Consider the following 18,231-nt stretch of genomic DNA (forward strand, 5'->3'; position numbering starts at 1 on the left):
ACAATACATAATCTCAGAATAAAGCACTTTACATTGTAGCTTAAAATGAAGATTGTCATTATTTTATAAAATGGCCATAAATCATTTTATCTTGTTTAAGCTCACCGAGTTAATTATCTTGCTTTCAAAATTATCTTTAATTTGTAATCACAACTACATTTTTATCACCTTAGAGTCAATGCTGAAATTTCAATATTTTTTTTCAGTTTCATGAACTGAAAAATTCAAGACCTATAGTAGTGAAGACCATTTTGAAACTAAAAACAAATGACGAAATTCTACAGTTCAGTACACAGTTACTAAAATGTGAAAGCATGGCTGGGTTGTTATACTATATTTCAAAGTAGAGTGCCTCATGTGTATTATAAATATACTACCAATAAAATATCACCTTAACATTTTAAAGTATTGACTAATTAATACTGTCTCTGGTAATTTTTTTCTTCTTTATTTCCTTATAGAATTCTGGTTTTTATTCTGCCTCCTGGAATGTAACATCTTTCTGACATCACAATCTCTTATTGTCAGTTTTCTCTTTTTAATTATGACAGCCAGAGCATGATTTGTAAAAATTACTAAATAATGAAGCATAATAATAGTAGGAAAAGTCACATGTAAATATGACTTCAAATAATTCTTCCTATCACATAGTTAATAAAACCTACTTAATACAAAGCAGAATAATACAGCACTACATGTAGTACAAATACTTAATAAAATAAATGTTAGTTAACATCTGCCTTTATATTCTATCTCCTCCCTCCCAAAATGATTAAAAGATTTAATTCCACTTAAAAATTCATTCCTTCACCCAGGAATGTGTATATAGTTCTCATTTGCTGTTTCAAAAGCAGCATTTTCAATGTAAATTTTAAAATGAGCAAAAGGAAAATGATGGTAAAACCTTAAAATTATGAATTATATTTTTAAAACTGTCTACTAGTTAACCTTTCCTAATTAATCTTTCACCATAAGCTTATTATCTATTTAGGAAGATATATTTTCGGACAGTGAAATCTTATATAAATTCAAAATAAGGAACAACACAATTTTAACTGAGCAGATTAATTCAACAGGAGAAAGTGAAAACATAAAGATGAAGGTGCTGTTGAACATACATACAAATTCAAGATTTTCTACCATGAAAACATTGAAGAATGCTGAAATCTTGCCATAGCTCCATAGTGGAGATGGCTGACTAGTGATCACATATGGCCCTTTAAAGGACACAATGTAGCAAAGCCAAATCAAATGTTAAAAACAAAAAAAGTTGCCATTACTAATTGTCCCTATGTTATGATTATCTGAGTATGATGACCTCTGAAAGATTTAATATATTACAATAGAGGTACACATGAATGTGTCCAACTAACTGGTATCAGAGAAACATTTTAATAACAAAGGAGACAGATTTAATAACAAAGGAGAAATAACAAAGTCTGGTAGATTTACTTAATGAATGAGAAAGATTAATTTACTGCAGTTATATAGGGACATGGACATATGAACTCCAAAGCCAATACTACTATAGGACTCCAGTGCCCTATAAACGAAAATATTTTAAACTTAGGAAATAGAGCTTTATTACGAAAACAAATTTTACTATGTAAGCAAACAGTTGATAAATGTTTCTACACTAAGAATACCTCAAACAGCAATCAACATAAATGAAGAACCATAATCCTTATTGATGCCTTCAGCAGCAATTGTCTTAAAACAATTTGCTCAGCTTGATATATTTGTTACAGTATTAATAATATAAACTTTGGTGAAAATCCTGTCTCCTTTTGTTGAAGTAAAATAAAAACTAATACATTCTCTCAAACACATCTTTCATTTGCTCATTTGATAAAACGAAGTGTGAGGAGAGATTCAGGGCAATATCTCTCTACAGATAAATTTGACAGACTTCTATGCACGTACCTATGCTGGAGGAGGTATAGACAAGTTCACCAAATCTCTTCCATCATAGACTTGTACAAAAGAAAAAGCTACTTCTAAAGTCCAGAAATTAATATCAATCTTCTTGTGCCAAGTTCTTGGTAGAGTCTGAATAGCCTTGCTATGCCAAAAATCAGTGCTCAATTTCTCAAAAGGTAAATTAAGCACACACTTAAGATAGTAAAAAAGATAAACTAAAAAGCATGAAAATAATCATCATGGGAAAATTCATAATTGATAAAATTGTTTGTATTTATTTACAGTTTAGTATTTTTTAAAAAATCACATGTGGGATGGAGTTGCTTCCATAACTTCAGTGCTAAGAGCCTTTAAAAGTATTAGCATGACCCACATTTCAGATAATGCATGACTATCTTGACTAACAATAAATATGCACTAGGCTAAATTCAGAACACTTCCCTGGTGGCTCAGATGATAAAGACTCTGCCTGCAATGTGAGGAAATCTGCAATGCAGGTTTGATCCCTGGGTTGGGAAGATCCCCTGGAGGAGGAAATGGCAACCCACTCCAGTATTCTTGCCTGGAGAATTCCATGGACAGAGGAGCCTGGCAGGCTCAAGTCCATGAGGTCGCAAAGAGTCGGACACAAACGACTGAGTGACTAACACTTTCACTTTCAAAACACTCAGAACAGAGCTCGGAAACTATATTTATTTTTCAATGTGCATTTAACATATTCTGTAAAATCGGAAAAAATACAGTGAGTCACTTTTATACATATCATTCAGCCAAACAGACTACTGTCTACTTGGACGACCAATTGGGCATCCTCCAATAGGAGGAAAACTTAAATTGTGAGCCACACTTACAGAAAGATAGCTTCCCTTTACTATATCTCCCCTCTCTTGAAGCCCGCACATTTGTTTGGCCTGCACCTGGCAGTCTCTTTACATCCTTCCTCTCCTAGAGCCTTCGTGCAGTCATGTCATGGAAATGACTTAAAGAGTGGTCCTAGAAGTAACAGATACATTAATGTTAAAGATGAGGATGAAGAGTTGAATAAAATTATTTCTGGAAAAGTGGAAGTGAAAGAAACAATATTTCAATTTTTTCATTAAAAAATTGTTTTTTAAATTTTTATAATTTGGCTGCACTGCTGGCAAGTGGGATCCCAGTTCTTCAATCAGGGATCAAACCTGAACCCCTTGCATTGGAAGTGCAGATTCTTAACTACTGGACCACCAGGGAAGTCCCAACATTATCTCTAGATTAATGCATTTTAAGATGTGATTTTAAACACATATGTAGGGGCTTCCTTGGTAGCTCAGTGGTAAAGAATCTGCCTGCCAATGCAGGAGACACAAGTTCCATCCCTGATCCGGGAAGATCCCACATACTGCGGAGCAGCTAAGCCCATGTGCCACAACTATTGAGCCTATGCTACAGAGACTGGGAACCACAACAACTGAGCCCATGTGTCCCAGTTACTGAAGTGTGTGCACCGTAGAGCCCATGTTCCACAAAAAGAGGAACCACCGCAATAAGAAACCCCTGCACCACAACTAGAGAGTAGCTTCTGCATACCGCAATAGAGAAGAGCTCGTGCAGCAACAAAGACCCAGCACAGCCATAAATAAATAAATTATAAAAAATAAATACATATGCATATATAGATAAATGTTATAAGAGATATTACTAAAGTTTTATATATTCAAGTAAGTCACAATCTCTGGGGGAGACCTTCTCACTGGGAAGTTCATCTTTTTTAAGGTTATTTGGACATATACTTTTTATGGAGTGGTGTGGGAACTCAATCCATGATTTAAGAACTTTATGGAAAAGCACGTGACTCATTAATAAAGATGAACTTTATTAATAGAATAAAGACCTCTTATAAATTGTAGACTACCTTTATGAATGCTTACTTACATTAATCCTGAGAAACTCCTCTGGATAAGAATATAAATTCTGGTAGGGCTAAGTATACTTTATAAAAGTATACCATCTATAGTTTCTGTGGCTGGTTAGGTCTGTCATTCTGAATAAGATGCAAAGAAGATAAACATTGAATTTGTATCCCAAGTGGCTTTTCTTCCAGTTCAATTAAAAAAAAAAATGACTTGGGAGTCCCTTGATCTTAGACTAATTAATCTCTCTAAACCTTAGTCTCCCTCTCTATAAGCATAATCACATTACTTACCTCATGGTTGATAGAGGAAGTAAATGAGAAAATCCATGTGAAGTCCTTAGCACAGTGCCCAAGACTAAAAATGCTAGCTGTGATGACGATCAGGAAGAGGATGATAATGGCAAGGCAGCACTGAGCCGAGAACTGGAGATAGAAAGATGACCAAGGTATGGTCCCTGCCCTCAAAAGGGTGTATAGTCTAGTATGGAGACAGACACATAATCAGGGAGAGCTGGAGTAAGGATGAACTTTTAAACATCTCCTTGGACACAAATTATATTTTAAATATTCGTAGTCATAAGAAAGTCCATAGTTAGTATAATTAGTATGTCATGGGTCATAAGTGAGACAGGTGAAAAATGTGAGTGAATCCGTACAAACTCCTCTCTGCAGCTGGAAAAACAAAAGTGAATGCCCTTTTGGGTCTGTAGTGTTACAGCTGCATACAAGACTGTCATAGCTATAGTGATATAGTAATGTGGCTATGCTCCAGGTAATGACAGTCTAGTTATTTGCAATGTATTTTAGAGATTCAAGAACAAAGTAGATCATGAAATACTACTTAATAACCAAAAGTCAAAGAGGTAAGTTTTAAGATTAAAAATTACAGACTAATAGGATACACCTAAAAGTTTACTAGTTATTAAAATAAAGGACAAAATGACAATTTGAAGTACAAATTAATATAAATTTAATAAAAGAAATCCCTTAACAAGAAAAACCAAATGTTTATAGAGCAAAAAAGCTTCAGAGACAGTACGTTTTCATCATTTTTATAGGAAGAGATTTTGATCTTAAAAACACAGCATTGTTAAATCAGCTTATGAAATTGGCAATATCAATAAAAAAGATGATTTACTAAATGCCAGGTAAAAATGAGATTTGATTCTGTTGAAAATGTGGAAAATATATTCAATTTTTAAAATATAGAAGGACAAACCAGGTAGATATGCTCCAAATAGCTTCTAATAAAGAGTTTCTCTCAAGATGTATTATGCAGCCAATCAGCTACTCTTTTAGGTAACCCCATGTTGCTTAGTCCTGAAATGTCCTTAAAAAAAATCATAGCAGGGTGTCATCAGAGCCTCCAGTTTCCAGTAAGGGATGATGAGTTCAACCTCTAATGCAATACATGCACAGAAACTTCTTCTCTACACCTTGTTTGATCATGCTTGGGTTCAGGTAACCAAGCAACATTGGGGTATATCCTTCCTTATGAACCTTCTTAAAAATCTTTATTCAGTGAGGGAGAGCTAAAGGGAATTAGGCCTATCCCCTCCTAGCCTACATCCACATTTATTCTTTAAACAGAGACGCCTAATGAAAACAGGACACTGCAGAGCCATCTCCAGCAGTCTTTTAACCTGCACGGGGGTTTGACAATTACATGACACTTCGAATCAAATGTAACAAATGGTGTTTTTCAACACCAGGCCAGGTGACTAGTTTGAGTTTCAGCATTATACTACCTCATCCAATGCCCTTCAGCCTTTCCAGTGGAGCCATTCTCTTCACAGAGACAGAGACACTTATCACAGACTTGTGTCCACAGTGCTGCTTCCTGAAGCCTTGGAAAGAAAAGTGTCTCAAGGATGCTCTATGTCATGTAGCTCCCTCACCAGATGACTGACAACCAATAACCTTCTCATAGGCTGGGAATAATAACCATGATGATGATTATGGTAATAGCATCAAATATTTAATGAGGTTATATTAATATAACTTACCTAAAGTAATAGAGCTACTTAGTAGAGGAACTTAGGCCTCAAATCCAGGCAGTCTGTTTTGTGAACCACTGTTCTCAGCCATTCTACTTGACACTCATAGGTAAACAGTCTAATCAGAATAGGCCTTTTATTCAGAATTCAGGCCAACCGTGACAAGTCTTCAGAATGACTCTGATATGCAAAGCAGAAAAAACAAAACAAAACCCCCAAACAAAAAGCAAACCTTAAAACCTCTGATAAACAAACAAGTTCACCCATTAGTAGAGGGTATTTTGTTTATTCTTCCTGTGTAGGTCACTGAGACTTAACAATGACCTCAGAGCAGTCATCGAAGAGTGTCAAGGGGATTCAGCTTTTCTTCCTATGCAGATATGTCCATACGATCCCTGAATTATAGGTTGGTATATGATGCCTTCAAGAAACAGGGGCTCCCAGGGATAGACTCATGTACCTTCTTGGGCAACTACAAAATACTCTGATTCCATTTGAGCCTTTGAGACATCCTTCGATGAAAATGGCCAGACAAGAATACTCTGCCTATCACGAGATTATCAGGGTGCATTCAAGTTCCAGCTCTGCTCTTTAAGAGCTGTGGCAATTTGGGTAAATTACTTAAGATCCCTATGCCTCAGTTTCTTCATTTGTAAAGCAGAGATAATAAACTTACTTCATAGGATTTTGTTAAGATTAAGTGAGTTAATAAATATAAAGTACTTAGAATAGTGCCTGGCCTACAATAAATGCTATATACAGTAGTATAATGGTGGTTGCTATACTCTCTCTGTCTCTCGCTCCATACACACACACACATAACAGTAGGGATCCACATTCTTCAAGCTTCAGGATCCTCCCTGACTATCTGACATACCTACAATTATTGACTGCAATAAGGCATGGTTATTCCTCCTGGCAGAGTCTCACAGTTTTTCTGACTGCCTGTGCAATCAGATAGGGCCACTCACAGACATAAACGTACTGGGGAAATTGGTGCAAGTCTTAAAATGTTCCATTGAGCATAACATGTCTAATGTCTTTAGGAATCTATTTTACTGGACCAATCAACCAAACTGCATCCTATCATCATTCCATATTTTTCATTCCCCTTAAGTATGGAAGCCTAGCAACTACCCATTATTCATTTTTCTTTTCTTAAAAGAGCTACTCAAATGCAAACTCTTCAGGAAAACAGTCCCCTTTCCAAGGTTACACATGCTCTGTTAGGTCTATCCCAAAAGTTCTCTTGCTAATAGCAGTTCCTTCAGTCAGAAATTCAGAGAAAATAAAAATCTAACATGTGACTCAGAATCTCTAGACTTACCAAAGATAAAATTATTTTCAGATTTCTCAACTTAATTTTAAGGACATGTTCAATTTACCCTTTATCATGATACACATTTTAAAATATCCTTCGTTTATTTTTGGGCTGTGCCATGTGGCTTGTAGGATTTTAGCTTCCCAAGCAGGAATTGAACCTGGGCCCTTAGCAGTGAGAGCACAGAGTCCTAACCACTGGTCTGCCAGGAAATTCCCTAGATACCCATTAGACTGAAGAACATGATGTTCCCCAATACTCCCTCTCAGATTTTGGCATAAATCTTCTATGAGCCAAGCTCTAGCAGCCACTTATATGTCCTTCTGTTGTGTTGTATATCCTCTCTCTTTGCTTCAAAGCCATGCTGTGTGCTTAGTTGCTCAGTTGTGTCTGACTCCTTGCGACCCTGCGGACTGTAGCCCGTGAGGCTCCTCTGTCCACGGGGATTTTCCAGGCAAGAATACTGAAGTGGGTTGGCATGCCCTCCACCATGGGATCTTCCCAACCCAGGGATTGAACCCACATTCCCCGCACTGCAGGCGGATTCATTACTGTCTGAGCCATCAGGGAAGCCCAAGAATACTGAAGTGGGTAGCTTATCCCTTCTCCAGGTGATTTTCTCAACCTAGGAATTGAACCAGGGTCTCCTGCATTGCAGGTGGGTTCTTTACCAGCTGAGCTACCAGGGAAGCTACAGCTCACTTAAAAAAAGGTCAGATCAATCACATCGAAAACACAATCTACATTTTTACCCAAAATCATGGTCAATTCCAAATCTATTTAGCTCTTATGATGTGCCTGTTAATATTATATATTTCAAAATTTAGCAAAACTGCTACTTAGTCTACACTGACAGTTTTGCAATGATCAGTATAATTTCCTTTAAACTTTTACTTAGATTCAAAATAAGCAGTATTTTAAAAACAAATAGTATTAAAAGTTTTAAATTTGGGGCTCCCTTTCATTTTATCCTCTATGACTATTTTGATTATTTATGTGGTAGGTTATTCTTATCTCCTATATAAAAAACTATTTCTAATTTTTAAAATCAATGAAATTTAGAAAAACTTACTTTTTAATTAAAAAGTATCAGCATAAGTAATGTCCTTGGCTTACACTTTTAACTTTCCTTGAAGAACTAGAGTCTTTGAGAGCATAACAAATACAGTGATGACCAAGGCCAGCTCAGAAGTGTCTAATGGAGGATAATATGCTGGTGGGGAAGAACTGTTGGCACTTTACTCAGTTCCTAGCTTTGGCCACCAAGTGGTGCTATTAATTCAGAGTGAACAGGCACTGGGGGAGTGGGGTTGGGTGACTTTGGGTGGGTCAAGTATACAACCAGTCAGTAAATGCAGAGGACACTCACAAGTTGGATCTTTATAACTTTGTGTACTGTGAATTCACATTATCATCTCCCACTCAATGTCATCAGTATAAAAACAAAGGGGAAAACTAATTCATATACTCATATTTTGATGGTAATATCTATTGTCCTCTGTCAGAAAAATAACTGTTTATATATACACATATGTGTACCAAACTTTATCCTTTCAGGTTATGAAGCTGTAAAAACTATACAATTTCGGTTAATCTTCCTCTTTCTACAACATTCATCCAAATTCCCCCGCATTAAAACAAAAACAGAAAACATTTACAGAAAAAAAACTATTCAACAATAAGCATTACAAATTCATCAGTAATATGAAGCATTTTAAAATGTCTAATTTAATTTTAAAAACAGACAGCAGCTCAATGTTTTTTCCTTAATTTCTGTTATAAGCTTTTCCTGAGGAAATAGTTCCTCTGAGTGGATGAATGCCTTTCACATTCCAGCTTAGAAGTGACATGTGGGAACAGGGAACAGATGCAATGACTATATGTTTAGTTTTCTTATGTGATGTACCTAGAGGCCTATGAAGAATGTTAAAAGCATAACTAAAAGCTAAAAAAAAAAAAAAAAACATAATAATTTACAATCCACTAGAAGAACTGGAAATGTGTCTACTATGGAATGAACAATGATTTGAAAGCAGAACTCTGGGAAGTCTGCACAACAATAAAAGTTAGGTTCACTGCTATTCAATTAGATAGTTCTATCTCAAAGATGAGGAGACTTAATAAGAAACAGTATGTATCTAGTTGTCTCTGGACATGAACATCTGTATTTTTTGAGAAAAATGTTTCCATCTGGAAAGGTGAGGAGAATGGTGTTGGAGCAGAGCTTATATCCTTCAATAAATTACCTTGATTTTGACTCTGGAGTAGGGAGGCAATTCACATATGCTTACCCATTTCTGATGTCATTCTTTGTTAAATCAAATTATGAAATTTTGGTTAAACTTCTTAGGATAGCATCAAGATGAAACAGGAGAGCCAAACATGCATTTACAAAGGTGGTTCTTACATGGATGTCCTAAAACAAATTTCTCAAATATAACACTTAAGTTGTTTATTTCTGTATGTACTTCACACAACTATATAACTAGTATATCAATTCAGTGAAATTTATATGGGTTGGGGGAATAGCAAAATTCCTAAGGCTCCCTCCTAGTTATTTATTTAGTTGTGAAATGTTCAGAGAAACTTTATCAGTTAGTTTTTATATATAAGACAAAGATTAAAAACAACAACAAAAAAATGAAAAAAACCCAACAACTTTCCATTCTTATGCCAAATTGCCAAACCAGTTCTTCAGGCATTTCTTGCGAGAAAGAACATGCACATGCATGCATCAGTGTGTGTTTTGAGGGAAGAAAAGAGTTATAATAGAATGAGGGACAACCATATTACTTAAGAGCAAAAGGAAAATTTTAAAGTAAAGGTAGAAACAATAATAAATAACAAAACCACGACTGACGGCAGCAGCTACTTTCATACTGTGTGCTAACCCTCTGCCAGGCTCTGTGCTAAGGACTCTTACGTAAATTTTGTCTACATCTGTAGTAATATATTTTAGACTCCCAATAACCTTCTAAAATAGGTTTCATTCGTCTTAAAAAAAAAAAAATTAACAGAAGAAATATGGACTCAGAGAGGATAAGTAACTTGTCCAAGACCACCCAGATTCTAGCTGGCATCTTGCTGGTTTTCACGTCTGTGCTCTGAAATCCCTATGTTGTTGTGTTACTTCCTTTAGCACATGTAACACTGTGAGTTTAGCACATCTTAGCCCCTTGTTTCTCAAAATGTGCTCTGCAGATCACCTGTATTAGAATTCCTGGAATGGGCTCCACCACAGATGCCCTGAGTCAGAATTGGTTAGGCAGGGCCTGGGCTCTGTAGTTTACACAAACTCCTCAGGTGTTTGTTTAAATGCAGATAAAAGTTTGAGAACCACTGTCTTAGTCCTTTCAAAAATAAGGCACTGAGTCTTTTTTTTTTTTAAAGAAATGATGATATTCCATGTATAAGATGTTATTTTAGCATTGGCATGACATTACACAAATTTAATTTCACATTCAGAAAAAAAACATGTTGCTGCCAAATCAGTTCAAATGCCTAAATTTTGTTTCATAGATAGTTGCTGAGAAAAACACATTTTCCTGGAATTTCTACTTTTTAAGTGTTAAAAAATTTTATTGCAGTCTAGAATAAGGATGTACCTCACTTTAGGCAATAGACATGTTCCAAATTGAAAATTATGGTGATGTGATTCTTCTTTAGGTTCAAAAATTATATTTTATATTTCCAATTCAAAATTTCTAGTAGTGCAAAATACTTTCTAAATATCACTAGCAGATATTATATACATTTGTTCCTCTCGATACATGCACAAACATGAGTCAGCAGATGAAAAAGTCACCTTCAGACTGTATATATATAGTAAAAAGCTGGGACATATACTGTGTGCCAAGGAGAAAAGAAACAAATGTTAGAAATGAGAACCTTAGGGGGTTCTTAACATTCTGAATTGAGATTCCTTTCTAGAAATCCTAGGATCCAGTATCTATTGGAAGCACTAGAATGATTCAACCACGGTTGCGTGCTACTACTTCTAAATATAATTTATATAGTTTCCTTCTTTAAATAATACAAATAATGAAATGCAGATAGAACCAAATATTAAAGATGTTTGGATTAGTTGAACAAATTGTAAGAATAAAAAAATTCTGAAAGTACAACTGTTTTAATTTTTCTTGTAACTACATAAGGAAAAAAACTGTAGAAAGAAAAGTGTTTAGGAATATTACCAATTTTTAAAATGGAAGGTATAAAAAAGTAAAGGGCAAAAGCAAGGTAAGCACTTTAAAATGTAAGCTTTCATTTTAAAACAAACTTTACTATTTTCTTTACACTGTATTTTATTCATGATCGATCTTTTTCAATAATCAAAGGAATATTCCAGTACATGTATACATAATAATAAATAAAATGCATAAATGTGCAAAGAGAACAATCTTATTATAAATATTTCATTTAGTGTTTGATAGTGATATTCTTAAAATATTAGTGCTTTTCATCTTTTGGTATTTTTTATTTCAAAGGAGACTTTGACAAACTTAGGTATTAAAGGAATCATATAAATAATAATAGCTGACATTTACTGAACTCTGTATATGCACCAGGCACTGTAAAAATGATTGATATAAGGTATCTAATTTAATTCTCACAATCCTCTTGGGCTGCCACACCATATCAACTTTGGCTCGGTGTGAGAAAATTTGAACTAATTATATTCACTTCACTAACCAGGGTTAAGCTTTTATACTCAATGTATGGTGCCTGAGGTATAATAAGGCTCAAAAACATATTTGTTGAATGAATAAATGAAAATCACAAGACATAAAGGATAAATTTCACCCTTTATGGGAATTAAAATTAGGTTCTTTCCTTCAATTTTTATTTTTCAAGCTGTATTAAAGCCTCATTCTATTAAAGTGGGAACTGAAGTTCATAGTTATGAAGCTGGGTTAGTGAGCAGGAATGAATATAGCATGGTAGAATGGGATTCTGGCAATCCTTCTCCCTGTCAGGGTCCCAACTCACCACTGGAGGGGTTGAGCCTAATGATTTCAGGTGAAGGTGTGCTGAGGACTAAGAGTGGAAGAAAAGCCTCTCCTGTAGTTATGCTACAGTAATGGAGGACAGATGGGCTTTGGTACCTAACGGACAGGAGCACTGGAGAGAAGGTTCACATGGAGACTTTGGAGAACTGGGCCCTGGCTCACTGTTCTTCCACCTGGCTATGACTCTGCTAATCAAGGATGTGACAGAATCAATTGTTTGACACGGTTTTTAATGCCTTTAATTTTTCTGAATGTTGGATTAGAAAATAATTGCATGAAACTATTATTTCTTGCAATTAGAAAGTGATTTTATATTATTTCCCATTCTTGGAGTAACTAAAATCTTGACACAGCTAAAAACACACAGACACACAAAACAGACACCACATTTACCAAAAGTATGTTAACATTTTACTTCCAAAAAGGACTGGATTCTATCAACTCTTAAGAGTCTATCAAAGGATGTGGCTCATTGCCTTTGGAAACTGTGTTAAACAGTCACTTTGTAGAAAATTTTTAGACATAAAATGTTAATTTTTTTACTGGCTTCTTGATTACAACACAGATTTAATGCCCTAAGAAATTTCATGTATATTTTATCAAGGAACAATAGCTAAGTCTATACTATCTTGGAACTTTAGAGATCATTTTATTTACTTTATAGCACCAAATTCACTAATTTGTTTTTACTTATGAAAGTTCCTTTGCAGAGAAATCTTATAATCTTGTCTATTTCATGTTTTGTGTCTATAGAAATCAAATGGAAACACTCTAATAAATAAAAACTTCATTTTCTATTTCACCATGGTATGTCATGTAGTAAAAAATTTCTTCAACAACAAATCTACAGTTCTTAATTTTTTTTTAAGTTTTGTAAGTAAAATGCCAAAATAGATACCTCACTTAAGTTAATGTCTATTTTTAATGACATGGCCTCTTTTCTCATTATAACTTATATGAAAATAGATCTACTACACTATTAAAAAACTATTTCTACATAATGGAGACATTTTATTACATGAATACTATCTCCCATCCATACTTTTAAGAAGCAGAGAAATATCATACTAGATGATAGAGGATATAGAAATAGATATAAAAAAAACTTCTAAAATTTTCATTGTAATTAGAAGATAGTTTCTATTTTTTGCCAACTTTATCAACTATGACTGTACAGGTTATTTCTATTACCATAGGGTTCCTTTCTTTCATTTTGCTGTGTGAACAAATTATAACGTCTTAAGCCATATGAACAAAATTCAGTGTACAAAAATATAATTTTTCAGGATAAGAGAAAAATTTAAAGAATAGTGTACAGAAATATCATAAATACATGTGTTAAATATTGAGAAACATTGCCAAAACATTTCTCCACACAAAACCTGAAAAGTATTACTATATTAAACTTCCTTACCTTCCTTTCCTGATTAGTAATTAGCTGTGCAGAATCAGTTTAACTCTAAGTTCAGATATCTTTACATATAAAAATATACCCAGTTTTGGTTTTCATTTCTCTTTCTAGATATGGGTATAGTAAGGGATGGAGTTGACTACTCCCAATCTCCCAGTAAGTGTACAGTGACTGCTAGAGAAAAGAGATAGAGCTAGTAAAAAGTATGTTCCTTACAAATACATAATTTAAATATTATAAAATGTTTTTTTAATCAAAGAAGACATTTTTTACAGTATTCACTGAGGCAATCTTAACTTTATGTTGTTTTCTGTACTCTAGGCCATAAAAACTACATCTGCCACTTTCTAAATCACAGAATCAAATGGTCTACATAGACCCTGTTTTTATGTTAATGAATTTATAGACATAAATAGCTAGCAACAAGGCTAGAGTGAAAAGCAGAACACTTCAAGCATTTAATACAGCTAAAGGGGCAGATTAGAGATCAATAACAAAATCACCTGGTAAAAAAGGAAAAAGGTGTTGCATTGAAAGGCTTTTTGCTTTAATGTGAAACAATACTGAGAAACCTGTATTTTAGCACTTGTACTCAACAGGCACTCCAAACTATGCAACGATGAGAACAGAAACCCATCCTTTCTAATAATCTTGTGACAAAAGCTAAAAGACATCATCCTATTAACTAGTGATCTCAACTGCTAATGCGGAGTACTTCCTGGTGCCTTTTATGTAGAATGCTGCTATTAAAAAACCACTAAACATTCACTGTGAACAACACAGAATCATTCATCTTTTATCAGCATCTCTTGTTAGAAGAGTATGAGTGGGGCTGAAGGTGTCATTGATATTATGGAGTGGAAATTAATCAGAAATTTTTCTCATATTTTCCACATCTCACTAATTTACTTTTGTACAAATTTTCTCCTGTTAAAAAGTTCATACCCAACCCCCTGTTGTACTCTTTTAAGTTAAGAATATTCAACGAGCGCGTCCACTGAAAAGCACCAGGTCCTAACACAAAAAGCATTCGAAATTCTCATTTAGTTGTCTTTATTTTGCTAGCGCCATGTGGTCCTTGAAGATGTAGAAAACACGGGAAGCCGAGTAAAGATCAGAGCAAGCTCATTAGCATTCTGACAAAATTGGAGTGGTGGAGATGTATAGTTTGCCTAGTTTGTCGTTTTGAAAGCTACCGGTGGTAAGCTTTCTATTTCATTGTGCTTTTGTCTTTTGGGGGGGGGGGTTTCAAAGCAGCAGGGTATTTGTTAGCCCTAGGTTTGTACAATGCATTGTGGGAACCTTTCCTGCACATTGAACCCTATATAGTATCATTCCAGTTTGAGTCAAAAAGTTTTTTTCACCATTTATTAGAAAGGACATGTGTGTAAATCTTAGTGCACCCCTCAATACATTTAGCACAGCTTTGTCTTTCTCTTTTGCTTGAATCATAAAGTCCATAAAAAGTCAGAAAAAGAATCTGAATGACATAATTTTCAGTCTTTCAAAAATGTCATTCATTTCAGACCACAACATTAAAACATTAATTTCTTTTCTGCTCTTTGTCATAAACAGTTAACAAGCAACATATAGGATTGATAAAAGTGAGTTAAAATTCAAAAGCTTATCGCTTACTATAATAGACCTTAATTGTATTTTTGAAAATAAAGGAAAACAAGTAGTTTGTATTTTAGAATTTATATAAAGACTTACCTCTTAGGAGACTTAAATAAGTTATTACCCTAGTCATTTTATTTTCTTCATCGTCTTCTTTTTCTTTTTTTTTTTTAAACATAAGGCTCACTTTGAAGAGCTAAATGGGCTACATTAATGCTACTATTCAACATGAATGTTTCCAACTTGCAATGAAATGGATAAAGGTCTTTGGGGATGAATTTATCTGCTAAATCCTTGTGGTTGCCCTCCTATCTTGGATGATGACCCAAAAGAATGTCAACAGCTCATTTTCCCAGAGAGCTGGAAGGATTCCCTATGTAAGCATAATCTGCACATTCTCAAAGAACCATTTCAAACATTATATTTCACAAGCGGTTTTAAGTGATTTTCCTCTCATCTCTAGTATCCTAACAGTACTTGGACATTGATGTCTCTGAAATGAGGACCAAACAAAGTTTACACATGAATTCTACTTATGGCATAGAAATTTTTAGATTTATTTTCAATACACATTTTAGAAGCAGTCATCTTGTAACAATAATATATTTATGGCATTAAGTGAGCTAAATGTCTAAACTGAAGATTAGTAACCAATTTTTTTCTATGATAAAAAATGTGCCTGTTTATTATTACTTGTCATTTTGCCTAGAATTAAACCTTATTTATAAGAAGTATTCATAGTTTTTCTTTATTTCTAATTACTAAAAACCCAAGGGAAGCTAAAGAGCAATGCTGAATGCAATATAGTATATGAGTAATCTGATAAAAGTAATTAATAGTAAGAGTATGGATCATTTCTATATGAAGCCTCTGACAGCAGCATTTCATTATATTCCATTTACAGTGAGAAACTGCTAGACTACGTGACATGTTGTCGTGGGGAGTAGATTTTATATATTAACTGTTCATCTTATATTACAGAGCATGTAGTTAAAATGATACAACTTTTTCTTTATTTCTCATTTAAGCTCTAATTTTCACTCCTTTAGGTTTTTTTTAGGCCTTCTATAATTTAAAAGCCATTCTTAAAATAAACAAAAGCAGAAAAAAATTACATATAATTTTGTGATTATAGTGTGAGCCTATTTACATATATATTATTATAACATGAAACTTGAGTAACTTCTAGTTTAATATTTAAGTGAATCCCAACATTAAGCTGTTCTACTGGTAGCTTTAAAACTGTTCAAAAATGAATGTTACTATAGTAATAATGACTGAATTAGTTCTATACTTTGCAATATGAATATAGCTGCAAAAATTATTAACATTTATCTACTTCACTGCATTCTCCTACCAAACTTTCTTGAATAAAATCATTTGGACTAGCTATATCAAATTAGAGAGCAGTCAGGAGTATCTAAGTCCTGCTTTAAAACAAATATCTTAACAATTACTTAGCCATATGGAAAATAGGGTATGTTTCTCCTGAAACCATTTTGAAAATATATATTCTATCTTGAATTTAGACTTCATTAGAAACCATTTCTGACTTGTAATACCAAGATTGCTGAAATACCACCTTTTAAACAACCATGAAAAAAACGTAAAAATGCTGAGCTCTTTAAAGCTGCCAGTGAATGATTTTCTGATTTTTAAAGCATATTACGTTTGCATTTATAACATTTTCAAAAAAATGAAGTGAAGTTAGGGCATTATGAATAAACAAACACAGTTGTTTAGTTAGATTCAGAGACACACACACTAACATAGCTTTTTTTACATTATGACAGATTTGAAGATTCTTCACAAGTGTTCACATTGTACTTGTGTTTGGGTTCCTAAGACTTAAAAGGCCAGATGCTTCTCACAAATGACTAACAATTGTAGTTAGAATAAATTAATGATTGATTTTTTTAAACCTTTGATGGAATTAAGCATACTTCTTTTCTCAGTGTGCCTATGTGAATGTTTGCCCGTTAAACTTTTTTTTTTTTGACAAGTGAGGCCACCCGGCAGAAAACAACTGATGCAAAACCCAGGAGTAATCCCTCTGTTTAGTTCAACACTATGGTTAGCCTTAACACCACTTCTATTATCCAATGGATTTAGAGAAACTTTCATTTATTTGTTGGCCTCAGTTTTCAACTCTGTTGCCCTCTTTGAGGAAACCTAGACTTACTCCTATGTAAATACATTTGCATACTGATACAATGAAATGTTCTAGAATTTTTGTTACTCTACCAAGCTAAAATGGGGCTGTGTACATATGTAGTTTGAAAGATAAGTAAAAAGAATCAAGATAGAATCCTTTTAAGGATTTTAAAGCACACTGCAATAAATCTATAATGTCCATAGCCCAAGAATAATGCAGTTATTTCCAACATTACTTTATAATATTAAGTTATCGATTTAAAAAAACTTAAAGCCACTGGAACCTAAGAAATGTATTTTAGTATCACAAAATCAGTGTCAATTTACTACATTAAAATGTGCTAAATTTTACTAATAGGAATCTTTAAAAATATGTATTTTTTCTATAGCAAATATTTTACATCCTCTAGCATTCAGAGTCTAAACTACAAAAGGTTTACTCTACATGAGCTAAGTAAGTAGAATATGACTTTTCAGGTTATTTAAGAGATTCATATTAGGGATTCATTTAAACTGAGTATATATCATGGCAATCTACATTGTTTTTCTCTAAACATTTACTTAAAAATGAATTGTATAACAAACAGCATGGCTTAGGAGAAGAAAAACATGTTGGACTGAGACTCAGAAAAGAACAGCTCTTTGTCAATCTCTTACTTTGGTTCTAGACTAGACAAACTTTAAAACTCTTCACACTTTCAAATAGTTAAAACTATGTGGCACTAATTTATACAAAACAAACTGTTATAAGTTAATATTAGGAATTTGTTCAAAAGTTGATTCTTATAATTTTCCTTATCCCACAAATGCTTCTGAAAGTGAACAGTACAAATTGCACTATGCATGTATAGATTGCCTAGGACTGACATTCAGCAATAGAACTTCATAATAAAACCTCCACTTAACAAAAA

General features: G+C 33.8%; 1 protein-coding gene across 50 annotated transcripts in view; it reads right to left on the reverse strand.

The window, feature by feature from the left end:
• EHBP1 (EH domain binding protein 1) overlaps positions 1-18,231 on the reverse strand; it is a 392,290-nt gene that overhangs the window by 11,071 nt on the left and 362,988 nt on the right. For 2 of the 50 annotated variants that reach the window (XR_014081760.1, XR_014081758.1), the window contains 2 exons: positions 4,103-4,234; positions 2,772-2,913 (listed from right to left, as the gene is read on the reverse strand). The exons of 47 other annotated variants lie outside the window; for them this stretch is intronic. The gene's annotated coding sequence lies outside the window, so the exon portion shown is untranslated. The remainder of the gene's footprint in view (positions 1-2,771; positions 2,914-4,102; positions 4,235-18,231) is intronic. One more of the 50 variants, XR_014081759.1, reaches the window with a different exon arrangement.

This window comes from Giraffa tippelskirchi, chromosome 4, assembly GCF_054371585.1.
Source record: "Giraffa tippelskirchi isolate mGirTip1 chromosome 4, T2T-mGirTip1v1.2.pri, whole genome shotgun sequence".
Lineage (NCBI taxonomy): Eukaryota > Metazoa > Chordata > Mammalia > Artiodactyla > Giraffidae > Giraffa > Giraffa tippelskirchi.